The sequence below is a fragment of the Phyllobates terribilis genome, unplaced genomic scaffold (assembly GCF_046119375.1).
Source record: "Phyllobates terribilis strain yellow unplaced genomic scaffold, ASM4611937v1 Scaffold_1__5_contigs__length_1240528914, whole genome shotgun sequence".
Taxonomy (NCBI): domain Eukaryota; kingdom Metazoa; phylum Chordata; class Amphibia; order Anura; family Dendrobatidae; genus Phyllobates; species Phyllobates terribilis.
The window spans coordinates 860,149,295-860,163,556 of record NW_027362761.1 but is presented as its reverse complement, the minus strand read 5'-3'; positions in this window follow the sequence as shown (position 1 = coordinate 860,163,556).

Below are 14,262 nucleotides of genomic sequence, written 5' to 3'. Positions count from 1 at the left end.
GTCACAGTGTGGTCTGTGACCGGGTGTCCATATCACCAATACAACGGGGAGCCTTAACCAGGTGGGGGTCTGTCCTACCCCAAGTCCTTCACAGTCTTAGTTCTTTCCTGGGTTAGGCTCCGAACGCAGTCCATGCAAAGTCCCGGTTATAAAAGTCCATAACCTTTGAGTCCTTACGGTAGCTGCAAGAAACTGAAACACACTATTAATAAACATGCAGGTAACTTTGGCAAACATTTCAACATTTGGCAACAAGGTTATTTACAATTTTAGTACACTCTATATTTTCCAGCGAGCGGGTATCTGCCCCTTTGTGCTCCTGGATGATCTACGTAGCCCACTGTCTGGTGGTGGACCAACCTGGCTTTCCCCACTAGCGTTAGGGGTACAGCTACCAGCTGGGTGTACAGGTAGGGCAGGCAGCTGTCTGCGGGTCCTTTGGCTTACCGCAGGCATGGCAGGCTCACTGTCAGCAGAGGGTTGACTCTCCTGGGCTGCTGGTACAGGCTCTTCTGCCTCTGGAACCGCTTGCTCCTCTTCAACTTCCGGCTCTGGTGTTGGTTGTTGCTGTGCCGGTTGCAGGAAATGCAGGACGGGTACCACTATGGCATCATTTATGGGAGTCCAGGACTGAGGGAACTCTCCGAGAACGGTGCTGATCATTTCTTCCTTGTCATCTGCGGGTTCAAGGTCACTCTGATCCTCTTCTGCGCTACGGAGTTGCTCGGGGCACCTTTTGAGGTGGTCTCTGGAGACGGTACTAGTGGTTTCTCCTCCGTCCTTGGTGATCACGCACACCTTCGGGTTGTCGTGATCAGACTGCAGTACGGTGTAGGGTTCCCTTTCCCACTGGTCGTCCAACTTATGTAGCCTTCTCTTTCGCTTTAGGACTTGCTCACCAGGTTCTAGGGGACCAGCAGGGGCGTGTTGATTGAAGAGTTTTTCTTGCCTCTCTCTCACCTGGGCCAGGCTCTTCTCCACACTCTCCTGTACCTTCTTGTACTGCAGTTGCCTTTCCGTATCCCAGTCCGCATCCGGGGAGGTGTCCTCAGGTATTAGGACTCCCATCTCCAGGTCTACGGGCAGCTTACCTGGTCTAGCTCGCATCAGGTAAGCCGGGGTGCAGTTTGTAGCATTCACCGGGATATTGTTGTATAGGTCTATCAGGTCCGGCAGTTTTTCTGGCCACAGGCTGCGTTCCTCCAGGGGCAACGTCTTCAGGAGATCAATGACTATATTGTTCATCTTCTCACACATCCCGTTGGTTTGGGGGTGGTAAGGCGTCGTATGAATCTTCTTACAGCCATAGAGGTTGCAGAACTCATGGAAGATTTCAGCCTCGAACGTAGGACCCTGGTCTGTCAGGACCTGTTCCGGATACCCGTGTGGACGGCAGAAGTATTGCTGGAAGGCCCTGGCTGCTGTTTGGGCTGTCAAGTCCTTTACCGGGACCACCACTAGAAAATGGGAATAGTGGTCCACGATTGTCAGGGCATAGATGTATCCAGACTGGCTTGGAGCCAATTTGACGTGGTCCAGAGCTACCAGCTCAAGAGGCTGCATGGTGACGATGGGCCTCAAGGGTGTCTTCTGGCTGGTGCGGTCCTTCCTCCTTAGGTGACAAGGGCCACAGTCTCTGCACCATTTTTCTACAGCTCCTCTCATGCTGACCCAAAAGAATCTTCCTCTTAGCAGGAACTCCAGTTTCTTCCAACCGAAGTGCCCCGCTCTGTCATGGTAAGCCCCCAGGACCATAGCTGCATCCCGCCTTGGGACCACGACTTGCCAGGTCAGCTCGTGCGTCCGGTGGTTGACAATCCTTCTGCACAGCTTGCCTTCGTAGAGGAACAGCTTGCTCTTCTCCTTCCACAGCTGCTTGGCTTCCTCTGGAGCATCCGGATCCATGCGGGCGTCTTCCTGGGTCAGGAGATCTTTCACCAGGCGGAAGGCAGGGTCACTATCTTGGGTCTCGGCCCAGCTGTGGTGAGGTAGGGGATTGATCATCACGGTTGTTAGATCCTCCTCTTTCACGCGGTGGGAGTATTGAGCGGCTCCATACCGGTGAAACGCGGGGAGTTCTACCTCCTCCAGCTCTTCTGGGTCTTCGTCACCTTCAGGTAAGTGAGGCATCCTTGATAGGGCGTCCGCGTTGGCATTGGTTTTGCCTGCCCGGTACTTGATCACGAAGTCATAGTTGGAGAGACGGGCCATCCACCGCTGTTCCAGGGCACCCAGTCTTGCATTGTCCAGGTGTGTCAACGGGTTGTTGTCCGTGTACACGGTGAACTTCGCGGAGGCCAGGTAATGCTTGAAGCGTTCCGTCACGGCCCACACCACCGCCAAGAATTCTAGCTTGAAGGAGCTGTAATTCTCCGGGTTCCTCTCGGTGGACCTCAGCTTCCGGCTCGCGTACGCGATCACCCTTTCTCTGCCCTGTTGGTTTTGGGACAGTACGGCCCCAGTCCCACATTACTGGCGTCTGTGTGGAGAATAAAAGGCTGGCCATAGTCAGGGTAGGCCAGGATCTCATCCCCCGTGAGGGCCATCTTCAACTGGCGGAAGGACTCCTCTTCCGGTTTATCCCACTTGAAGGGTGGCTTTTGACTTCGGGACTTTGACTGTCCAATCAGGAGGTCCTGCATAGGAGCTGCCATCTTAGTGAACCCGGGGATGAACCTTCAGTAGTAGCCTACCAACCCGAGGAACTGTCTCACCTCTTTGATGTTCGAGGGGCTTGGCCTGCTCTTGATTGCCGTGACCTTGTCAGGGTCGGGGGCCACTCCTTCCGCACTTACCACGTGCCCTAGGTACTGGACCTTCGGTTTGAGCAGGTGACACTTCGATGGTTTCACCTTCAGGCCGTAGCCTGCCAGGGCTTCGAACACCTCGGCCAGGTGCTTTAGATGGTCCTCGTAGGTCTTCGAATAGACGATCACGTCGTCCAGGTAAAGGAGGACCGTCTCGAAGTTTCGGTGCCCTAGACAGCATTCCATCAGCCGCTGGAAGGTCCCTGGTGCGTTGCAGAGCCCGAAAGGCATACAGTTGAACTCACTCAGTCCCATCGGGGTGGTGAAGGCGGTCTTCTCCTTGTCAGCCTCTGCCACAGGAACCTGCCAGTACCCGCTAGTAAGGTCCAAAGTAGAAAAGAAGCTAGCAGATTTTAGTGCGGCTAAAGACTCCTCTATTCTAGGCAGCGGATATGCGTCTTTGTGGGTGATACGGTTGATTTGTCTATAGTCCACGCACATTCTCATGGTGCCGTCTTTCTTTTTCACCAGAACCAAGGGGGCTGCCCAGGGGCTACAGCTATCTCTAATGACCCCAGCTTCCTTCATTTCTCTTAGCATGCCCTTTGCGTTCTGATAATGTGCAGGGGGTACAAGTCGGTGTCTTTCTTTTATTGGTGGGTGGCTCCCTGTGGGGATGTGGTGTTCTATCCCTTTTACTCTGCCAAAGTCTAGCGGGTGCTTACTAAAGACTCTCTTGTACTCCTGTACCACCCGGTAGACTCCTTGTTTTTGGTGCAGGGGAGTGGAGTCAGCACCCACGTGGAGGTTCTGGCACCAGTCCTCCTTTTGTTTCTGGGAGCCATTACCCTCCGCCTGTGGAGATGGAGGCAAGGGTTCCACGGCCCTGATAGCTTTGTGTTCGACAACAAACAGTTTGGCGAGTGTAGCGTACCTGGGTAAGTGTACTTCCCTCTCCCCAATGTTGAGGATGCGGACGGGCACCCTCCCATGACGGACATCAACCACCCCCCGGGCGGTCAAAATGGTGGGCCTGCTGTCTGAGTACACGGGTTCTACCATGGCTTGGTAGTCTCTACCTCTCAACCCGATTGCAGTCCGACACCAGATCATCATTTCACTTTTGGGAGGCATGGAAATGGGGAATTGGTCACTCAGTCTTACGCTACTGATCTCACCACCAGACAGTTCTACCTGCTGCCGTCTCATCAGGGCTTTTATCTCCTTGTTGAGGACTCTCTGTTGGCTGGAACTAGCATTCACCGCCACCTGTTGTAGAATTACAATTACCTCTGAAAGACAATTTTCAATTACGTTAGTACCCACAGTTATTTTAGGGTGACTTTCACGACGGTCAATGTCCACAATAATCACTCCCTGTGCCGGCAGTTCAACTTTACCAATTTTAATGGCCATCTCCTTGAACCCCATCTGCGGAACGGGCAAGCCATTACTGGCGATGAAGCTCAAGTTACTGTCTGGATACCGTGTGATATCAGCATCAGTCCAATACTGCTTAAAAAGTACATAAGGGATAGTGGTTACTTGTGACCCAGTATCCAGCAAGGCGCTCATGGGGATACCGTCCAGCACCACGGGTAAAACCGGGCGCCCCCCAACGTACTTATTACGCCAATTGTAAGGGCCTGGTGATCTTATGCCTGGGGGTTGGCCCTCTGCCCCAGGTTGGACCCGTTTAAATTACAGTACCTGGAAATGTGTCCGGGCTGGTTGCATCGACGGCAAATGGGCTGTCCATCCTCTGCGTAGCGGTCTGTGGGCCTCCCTCGGAATGACGGGATCCTCCTCTGTCGACGCCACGGGACATCCTCCGGACTTGAAGCCAGCTCGATGGGTCTTGCCGGGTCCACTTGCAACGCCTGGACGGTCCTGGTCAACGCCGCGATGCTCCTGGTCAGCTCCTGGACTTGGTGGTGCAGGTCTTTCGACGGGGCTTGGTTCAGGGCCTGTGCATCAGCCTCCACGGGGTCCATAGAGGAGGGCGCCACCTCCTGGTGGTAGGTGAGAGCAGGGCGCCGGGGGTTTATAGCGCCACTGGTTGCAGATTCACGGAGCACCCTTATGGCCCTGTCCTTAAATTGGGCAAAGGTCAGGTCGGGGTTCTGAAAGAACATGAGGCGCAGTTGGGCCCTGTGGGCGCTAGACAGGAGACCTTCTATGAATTGTTCTGCTAGCAGCTTATCCGTTTCCTGCACACTGCCAGGGTCAGTTTGTTGAATAGCCCTCAAGGCTTCCTGCAGATTTAGGGCATAGTCTCTGATGCTGTCCTGTGCCCGCTGCTTACATCCATAGAACCTCATTTTAATCTCAGCGGAGGTACGTGTGTCAAAGGTACCCCGCAGCCGGGCAAGAATACCCTTCATAGTCCTTTTCTCCTCAGTGGGCTATGATTTTACCTCCCTTTGGGCTGCGCCAGTTAACTGCCCTGTTAGTATGCTGACCTTCTGTTCCTCTGTCAGGGGGTAAACCTGGAACAAACTGTACAGTCTTTCCTTAAAGTCAGTTAGGGCATGGGGCTCCCCTGAGTACTTGGGCAGCCAGGCCGCTCCAGGGATGTAGGGCAGGGAAAAGGGCATCACCGCTGCTGCAGCTGCGTTGGTGGTAGTGGGCGCCTCTGTATCCGACATCTTCCTCCCCCCTAGTTAAGCGTGGCCTACCTTCCGACGATCCTCTTCTGTAGGTCGCGGCTCTGCTGCTGCTGCTATGGACGAGGACCTGGCGTCGCGTCCTGATGACGTCAGCGTCGCTCTCTCTCCCTTCCAGGACCTTGCGCAGCGTCGGTGCGTGGGGCGGAGCTTCGGATCTCGCGCGGTTTTGACGTCCACGCCCTTCTTCTTCCCGCGCGGTGTCCTGAAGATGGCGTCCGATGGCGGGAAGCAGCTGCGGATGGCGGGAAGACGGCAGAAGACGGCGGGAAACGGTCCAAGATGGCGTCTGATGGCGGGAATCGGCTCCGGACGGCGGGAAACTTCGCCACAGGTAAGTTACAAAAGTCTTTTTCAGGCACGCAGTACCCGGTGGTTGCGGGCACGAAATCCTGCCGTCCACGCCAAAGCTGACTCGCCCCCTGGGCCGTGGGGCACTCGAATCCGGGCAGTAGGGGAACGATGGGAGAAGTAGTGGCAACCCGGTTCCGTGGCTCAGGGTGGTCAGGCCAGTGGTAGTCCGTTATGTGCTGATGATTATGTCCGACTACGCCACCCGTGGATTGCGGTTATTAGGAACCGCCGCTGCATGCAGACCGCTGGGGCTGATGAGGTGTGCAGCTAGGGTAGTGTGACTCCCCACGGGAAGAGTGCGGCCCCAGGGCAGTATAATGGATGTTGGGAGTGATGGTAGTGAGAGTCCCAGTGCTGATAGTGCTGGAGGAGCAAGGAGCACGCAGACAACAGGTTGCAGTCCAGGGTCTTTACTAGAACAGGTAAATTGACCCACAAACAGTCCCAGCTAGGAGGGGACCTGGATGTCTGAGAGCAACGGGGAAATTGGCCCTGGTCAGGGTGAGGGTGTAGGCCTACCGTGCTTTCTGCGCTCCTTCTGGCTATCTCCTCGTTATAGGGTAACAGCCCAGGTTTCCGAGCTTTCCGTGTATTCTCGCCTGTATGGCCTGCGACGTGGGTTCCTTTCTGCTCCCAGCCTTGTACCGCTTTACTGGTCCCTTCTGTTGTGGCAGGGCCTCCAGGCTTCTAAGGCAAAGGAATATACAGTCCCCTGCGGACTGGTTATCTGCTGGAGAACGTGGAATCCTCCCAGCCTCAGACACCAAAGTCTGGTAAATTAAGTCCGTTATCTGCCAAGACAGGCTCTCTTCGCCTCTTGTCTCTGGCTTGTGGCTCTCCTCCTGCCACACTTCCTCTTAGGTGCAATACAACTGTCTGTCCCTGCTCTGCTCTGGGACACGTCTCAGTGCTGAGACAGGCCTTCAAGTTCTCCCTAACCCTGCCCCCAGTACCAGCTTTTATAGGGGCAGCCTGCTCCCCCTACTGGCCTGAGACAGGAGGTACTGCATGCTAATGTTCCCCTGACTAGAGAACCTCCCCCTTGCTCTCAGACACAGCTTTATTACATTTTGTGGCGTCCAGGCCAGGTTGACACATATACACTGCCTGCCTGATATCTCTGCAGATGGATTAGTCCTCAGAAGGACTGTTTGTTAAGATGGATATGTGTAATGTACGGTTTTTCTCCCTACACTACCTAATACACAAGCAAATCTCTCCCTGATGCAGCAGCAGCTCTCCATACACTGTCTGATCCGGAGTGACTGTGACAAGCATGGCGGTGCCAGGTCTGATATACACCTGATGACGATGTGCGGCCAGCCAATCACTGTAATGCCCACAACCAACATGGCTACACCATTACAGTGCATGGCAGTCAATCCCTACATGTTCATTGGCTCTCTAAAGAGCGCAAAGCATGCAGGGAGGGGACCCGAGTTCCCGCCCGAGCAACCCGGAAATACTCGGCGAGCGCCGGGCATCTCGAGCAGTGAGATGCTCGGGCGAGCACCGAGCAGTAGTGAGCATGCTCGCTCATCACTAATAATTAGTGATGAGCAAATTGATTCAATGCAAATTTAATTTGTGTAAAAATTAATGAAATTCACAAATACCAGTGAAATTGAACAATTTGCAAATTCGATTAGTGTTGCAGAACATTTCTTCAATCACAAAAGGCTCACAAGATCTTAGGCAGTGTCAGACTGGCCCAGCAGAGCATGGGCAGGTCCCCCAGTTGGCCAACCCCCTTACTTCTGTATGTTTGTAGCAGATTCATTTCGGCTGAAGTCTGGAGCATCATTTTAGGTAGTACTGACTTCTACATTGAGTTCTGTACCTATATAAAACTAACTGTTCCACCTTAACACCTTCTTCCAATTTCCCCCCTCACACACACACTTCTGTCTTCTTTCTTGTGTTCCTGCAAGGGTAGAGTCAGGAAGGGGGTATGCAGGCTGCAGCTACACTGAGTGGAGCCTTTTTACCTGCACTCAGCTGTAAGGTAAGGTTTTCTGTGTGTATATTTATTGGGTATGTGTCTATTGTGTACATGTGTGCACTGTGTGTGGATAGTTATACTCATGTATAATGTGTGTATAACTGTCAGTGTGAGTGAAGAGGGCCCTCATTCATTAAGGGGTGATATGGGTGATAAGGAATGGAGCCCTCAATCATATGTGGGAGCCAGGGAATCCCCATCTCACACTGGCATCATCCTTTTCTGAATGAGAGCCCCCACACTCACACTGACAGTTACACATGCATGATACATAAGTATAAACATCCATACTCCATATACACATGTACGCACTCACACTTACAGCTGTGTGAGTTGAACTATGGGCCCTCAATCAGTTATGACCTTATAGTTGGTATGAAAACAGAACTTTTCTGAAATATTCTATAATGGTGGAGAGTTCGGCTGTGTGCCCACGATGCGTTTTTTAAGCGTTTCCGCAGCGGCAAAAACGCTGCAGAAATGCTTAAAAAAACGCTTGGTAGAAGGCCTGCCATGTCCCCCAATGATAATCTGCATGTGCTGTGCACATGCTGAAGAATTTTCCGCTGCAGATTATCATTGCGGAAAAAAACGCAGCACTACAAATTATTTTGCGGAAGTGCTGCGTTTTCGCCGCCATTGACTTGCATTAGAATGCGCCAATTCCGCAAGACTGCATCTGTGCTTGCGTAATTGGCGCGTTCTAATGTGCGGATGGTACCCGGGTGTGGAGGACAGGAGACTCTCCTCCACACCAAGGTACCATTAAAAGCTGTAAAAAAAAGAATAAAATAAAAAATAAATGTATACTTACATTCTGCCACCCCGCGCTGCGCTCCTCCTTGCTTCCTGGCACTTCGCGATGGAATAAAGGACCTGCACTGACGTCAGAGTCATGTGATGGGTCACGCGATGCTGACGTCGGCAATTCCTTCAGTGTACCGCTGCCGGCAGCCGGGACGGTGAAGCAAGCCAGCGCGGGCCATCGGAGGGTAAGTATACATTTTTATTTTTTTATTTTTTGACATTCTCTCGGTCACACTATATAAATCCATGCTGTTTGCATGGATTTATATAGTGTGACCAAGTTGACAAGCACCTTCCAAGTGATGCTAAAATTGCTTGGAAAGCGCTTGTCAACCCGCATGCAGAAACGCAAGTGAAGAACGCTTCACATCCGCATGTCCCTGGCAGGAAAACGCATGTACAATCCGCATGTAAAATCCGCATGTACAATCCGCATGTAAAATCCGCATGCGTTTTTTTCTGCCAGGGAGATGCAGAAACGCTCAGGAAAAAATCCTGAGCATTTCTGCATCGTGGGCACATAGCCTTAGGCTGCGTGCACACGATGCGTTTTTCATGCGTTTCTGCTGCAGAATTTCCGCAGCGGAAATGCATCAAAAACGCATGGTAATCCGCACCCCATGGTCCCCAATGGCATTCCGCAATGTCAATGCACATGCTGCAGATTTTTCCACAGCGTTTCTGCAGCGCTCATAAATCCGCAGCATGTTCATTAATTTTGCGGAAGCGCAGCGGAAGCGCCGCCATTGACTTGCATTGAGACGCATAGAATCCGTGTCTGTACATTTGTACAAGCTTATAATATGCGTTTCAATGTGCGGATGGTACCCAGTTCTGGAGGAGAGAAGACTCTCATCCAGACCTGGGTACCATTGTACCTGTAAAAAAAAGAATAAAATAAAAAATAAAGTTTATATTCACCTGTCCGGCGGCCCCTGCAGCGCTTCTCCTTCCAGGACCTGAGATGACATCGGGGTCATGCGACCGCAGCCTGTCTTGCGAGATGCCGGCAAGCCAGGAAGGAACCAGGAAGGAGCGCGACAGCACACGCGGCGGCATCGGAGGTAAGTATAGCTTTATTTTTTTTATTTTTACGGTCACACTGTATAAATCCATGCCGTTTGCATGGATTTATATAGTGTGACCTAGTTGTCAAGCACTTTCAAAGTGATGCTATCGCCTGGAAAGTGCTTGTCAGTCCGCATGCGGAAACACATGCGTTAACGCATGTGGATACGCATGTGAATCCGCATGTTTTCCGCATGTATTCTGCAGGAAAAACGCATGCACAATCTGCATGCGTTTTTTCTGCCATGGAGATGCAGAAATGTTCTGCTTCATTTCTGCATCGTGGGCACATAGCCTTAGAGAAAGTTCTCTTTCTATATTAACCCCTTTGCCCCCGAAGGCTGTTTGCACGTTAACCACTTCGCGCCAGAGCCTGTTTTTGCCTTCGTGACCGGGCCAATTTTTTCAATTCTGACCACTGTCATTTTATGAGGTAATTACTCTGGAACGCTTCAACGGATCCCCCTGATTCTGAGACTGTTTTTTTGTGACATATTGTACTTCATGATAGTGGTAAAATTTCTTTGATATCACTTGCGTTTGATTGTGAAAAAATCGGAAATTTGGCGAAAATTTTGAAAATTTTGCAATTTTCAAACTTTGAATTTTCATGCCCTTTAATCAGAGAGATATATCACACAAAATAGTTAATAAATAACATTGCCCACATGTCTACTTCACATCAGCACAATTTTGGAACCAAAATTTTTTTTTGTTAGGAAGCTATAAGGGTTAAAAGTTGACCAGCGATTTCTCATTTTTACAACAAAATTTACAAAAACATTTTTTTAGGGACCACATCTTATTTGAAGTGACTTTGAGGAGCCTTTATGACAGAAAATACCCAAAAGTGATACCATTCTAAAAACTGCACCCCTCAAGGTGCTCAAAACCACATTCAAGAAGTTTATTAACCCTTCAGGTGCTTCACAGGAATTTTTGGAATGTGGAAGAAAACAATGAACATTTAACTTTTTTCACAAAACTGCTACTTTAACCTCAAATTTTTAATTTTCACAAGGGCAGCCAGAAAAAATGGACCCCAAAATGTGTTGTGCAATTTCTCCTGAGCACGCTGATACCCCATATGTGGTGCAAAGCCACTGTTTGGGCGCACGGCATGGCTTGGAAGGTAAGGAGCGCCATTTGACTTTTGGAATGGAAATTTGACTGGAATGGATAGCGGACGCCATGTTGCATTTGGAGAGCCCCTGAGGTGCCTAAACAGAGGAAACCCCCAACAAGTGACCCCATTTTGGAAACTAGACCCCTCAAGGAACTTATCTAGATGTGTGGTGAGCACCTTGAACCCCCAGGGGCTTCACAGAATTTTATAATGTTGAAGTGTGAAAATAAAAAAACACATTTTTAACACAAAACTGCTACTTTAGCCTCAAATTTTTAATTTTCACAAGGGCAGCCAGAAAAAATGGACCCCAAAATGTGTTGTGCAATTTCTCCTGAGCACGCTGATAACCCATATGTGGTGCAAAGCCACTGTTTGGGCGCACGGCATGGCTTGGAAGGTAAGGAGCGCCATTTGACTTTTGGAATGGAAATTTGACTGGAATGGATAGCGGACGCCATGTTGCATTTGGAGAGCCCCTGAGGTGCCTAAACAGAGGAAACCCACAACAAGTGACCGAATTTTACAATCTACTCCTCTGTATAAATTAATCTAGTGGTGGGAAAATAAGTAGATAGGTAAATGGTCACTAAACCCATAGATGAATTCCCACAGAGGTGTCATTTCTATAATGGGGTCACTTCAGGGGGGATTATGCTGTTCTGGCACTTTTCAGAGTACCAGAGCTAAAGAATCCCCCCTGAAGTGACCCCATTTTGGAAATGAAACCCCTCTGGGAATTCATCTATGGGTTTAGTGACCATTTTAACTCAATGGATGATTTCCAGAAACAAGCACGCAATGGAAGGTTTAGATTCTGGAGAACCCCCCCTGGAAATTAAGTGAGCTCTACTCGAATGTGTCATTCACTAAATGAACCAAATGTTTGAATGACAAATTGGGATACATTTTTACAGTTTAAAAACGTGGTTCTGTGTGGAAGATTTTAAAACAGTCAGTGACGCATAAGGCTGGCAATGATGGGCATTGTGGGCAATAGTAGCGGGTATCACGCCTCATTCCTCTCTTAGTACATACACGACATCTTTTCTGGGGGTTCCTTCTTGTTTCCGTTGCTGGAATAAGTGCAATAAAATGTCGCTCAGTGAGTCTTTTCACATCCTCAGATTCTAATGGATGAGCGGGGCTAACACTTTGAAAGACAAGATTTTCAATTACCTTTTCTTGATAATCAAGAAAAGGATCTGAATTTCCTGCTTTTTTGTACAACACAAAAGAATTATATGTGGCCACCTGAAACAAATAAATAACCAACTTTTTATACCAGGTATAGGACTTTCTTGATACCTGGTATGGCTGTAGAACCTGGTCTGCAAGGTCCACACCCCCCATGTGTTTGTTGTAGTCAATGACTGACACAGGTTTTTGCTTCGGAGTGGTGGATCCTAGTTCTACAGTGGCCCTTGTGGCATCTGTGTGGATCGAGCTGAGGACAAAAATATCCCTCTTATCCCTATATTTCAGGGCAAGCAGCTCTCCGTTGCGTACAGCCCCTGACTGCCCCTTTTGAAACTTTTGGTTGACCAATGGTTGTGGAAACCCCTGACGGTTTTTACGGATGGTCCCACAAGCCCCGATGTTGTGTTCAACCAGACTTTTAAATAGGGGTATGCTGGTGTAATAATTGTCCACATATAGATTGTAGCCTTTTTGAAAAAATGGACTTATCAGCTCCCAAACAATTTTTCCAGATGTCCCCAGATAAGTAGGGCATCCTGGTGGGTTTAGTTGGCTATCTTTCCCCTCATATATGCGAAAAGCGGATGTGTATCCGGTTGAACTTTCGCACATTTTATAGAGCTTTATTCCAAACCTTGCCCTTTTAGATGGGATAAATTGCTTGAGGTGCAGTCTTCCTTTGAATTTTACAAGGGACTCGTCTATAGAAATATTTTGTGTTGGGGTGTAGAGGCTTAAGAATTTTTCTGACAAATTTTCAATGATGGGTCTAATTTTATATAACCTGTCATGTTCTGGGGCATTTCTGGGCAGGCATTGACTATTGTCGTTAAAATGCCAAAACCGCATGAGCATTTCATAACGGGTCCTAGGCAGAATGACTGAAAACATAGGGGTGGCTTGAACAGGGTGGTTGGACCAGTAGGATCGAATGCTCAGTTTTTTAACAAGCCCCATGGCAAATGTAAGTCCTAAATTTTTTTTATTTCCGGGACATTAGTTGGTGTCCATAAATTTGCCCTAGCATAGTAAGATCGGGGATTCTGGCTTTTGAATTGGGACGCGTATAAATTTGTTTGCACGACAATATGCTCTAGCAAGCTGTCTGTAAAAAACAAATTAAAAAAATGAATTGGTCCAAAATCTTCCACCTCCACATTTATACCAGGAATGGCGTTGAAATCAGGGCTGAATGGAGCAGCCGAATCTGAAGCCTCCCATCTGGGAAATGCTAGCTCATGTGGCAACGCCCCTTGTACACTGGCGTGCGCCAATTCACTAGTAGCAGGGACAGTGCTTGTACTGGGCAGTGTTCCCTGATTTGGAGACGTTTCTCCAGTAGCGCTATTTGCCCCTATTGCTGTACTGGTCCTTGGGCTTGAGGATGGAACAGAATCACTGCTCATTTCTGGGCTCTCAGTGTCGCCGCTACTAAAGCCCTCAAAATCCATATCTCCATCTGAGATTGCGCTGTCATCAGTGTCAGAACACAGCAGGGCATACACCTCCTCTGCGGTATAAGTCTGACGGGCCATTTTATTTTTATATTTTTTGACTGGACTGAACGGACCGGACTGAAAGGACGGGACCGGACTGGACTGACCGGACTGATCTGACAGGACTGACTGACTGATGTGACAGGACTGACTGACTGATCTGACAGGACTGACTTACTGACAGATCTGACAGGACTGACTGACAGATCTGACTGACTGACAGATCTGACAGGACTGACTGACTGACAGATCTGACAGGACTGACAGATCTGACAGGACTGACAGATCTGACAGGACTGACTGACTGACAGATCTGACAGGACTGACTGACTGATCTGACAGGACTGACTGACTGATCTGACAGGACTGACTGGACTGATGTGACAGGACTGACTGACAGATCTGACAGGACTGACTGACTGACAGATCTGACAGGACTGACTGACTGACAGATCTGACTGACTGACAGATCTGACAGGACTGACAGATCTGACAGGACTGACTGACTGACAGATCTGACAGGACTGACTGACTGACAGATCTGACTGACTGACAGATCTGACAGGACTGACAGATCTGACAGGACTGACTGACTGACAGATCTGACAGGACTGACTGACTGACAGATCTGACAGGACTGACTGACTGACAGATCTGACAGGACTGACTGACTGACAGATCTGACAGGACTGACAGATCTGACTGGACTGATCTGACAGGACTGACTGACTGACAGATCTGACTGGACTGATCTGACAGGACTGACTGATCTGACAGACTCACTAACCCTAACTCT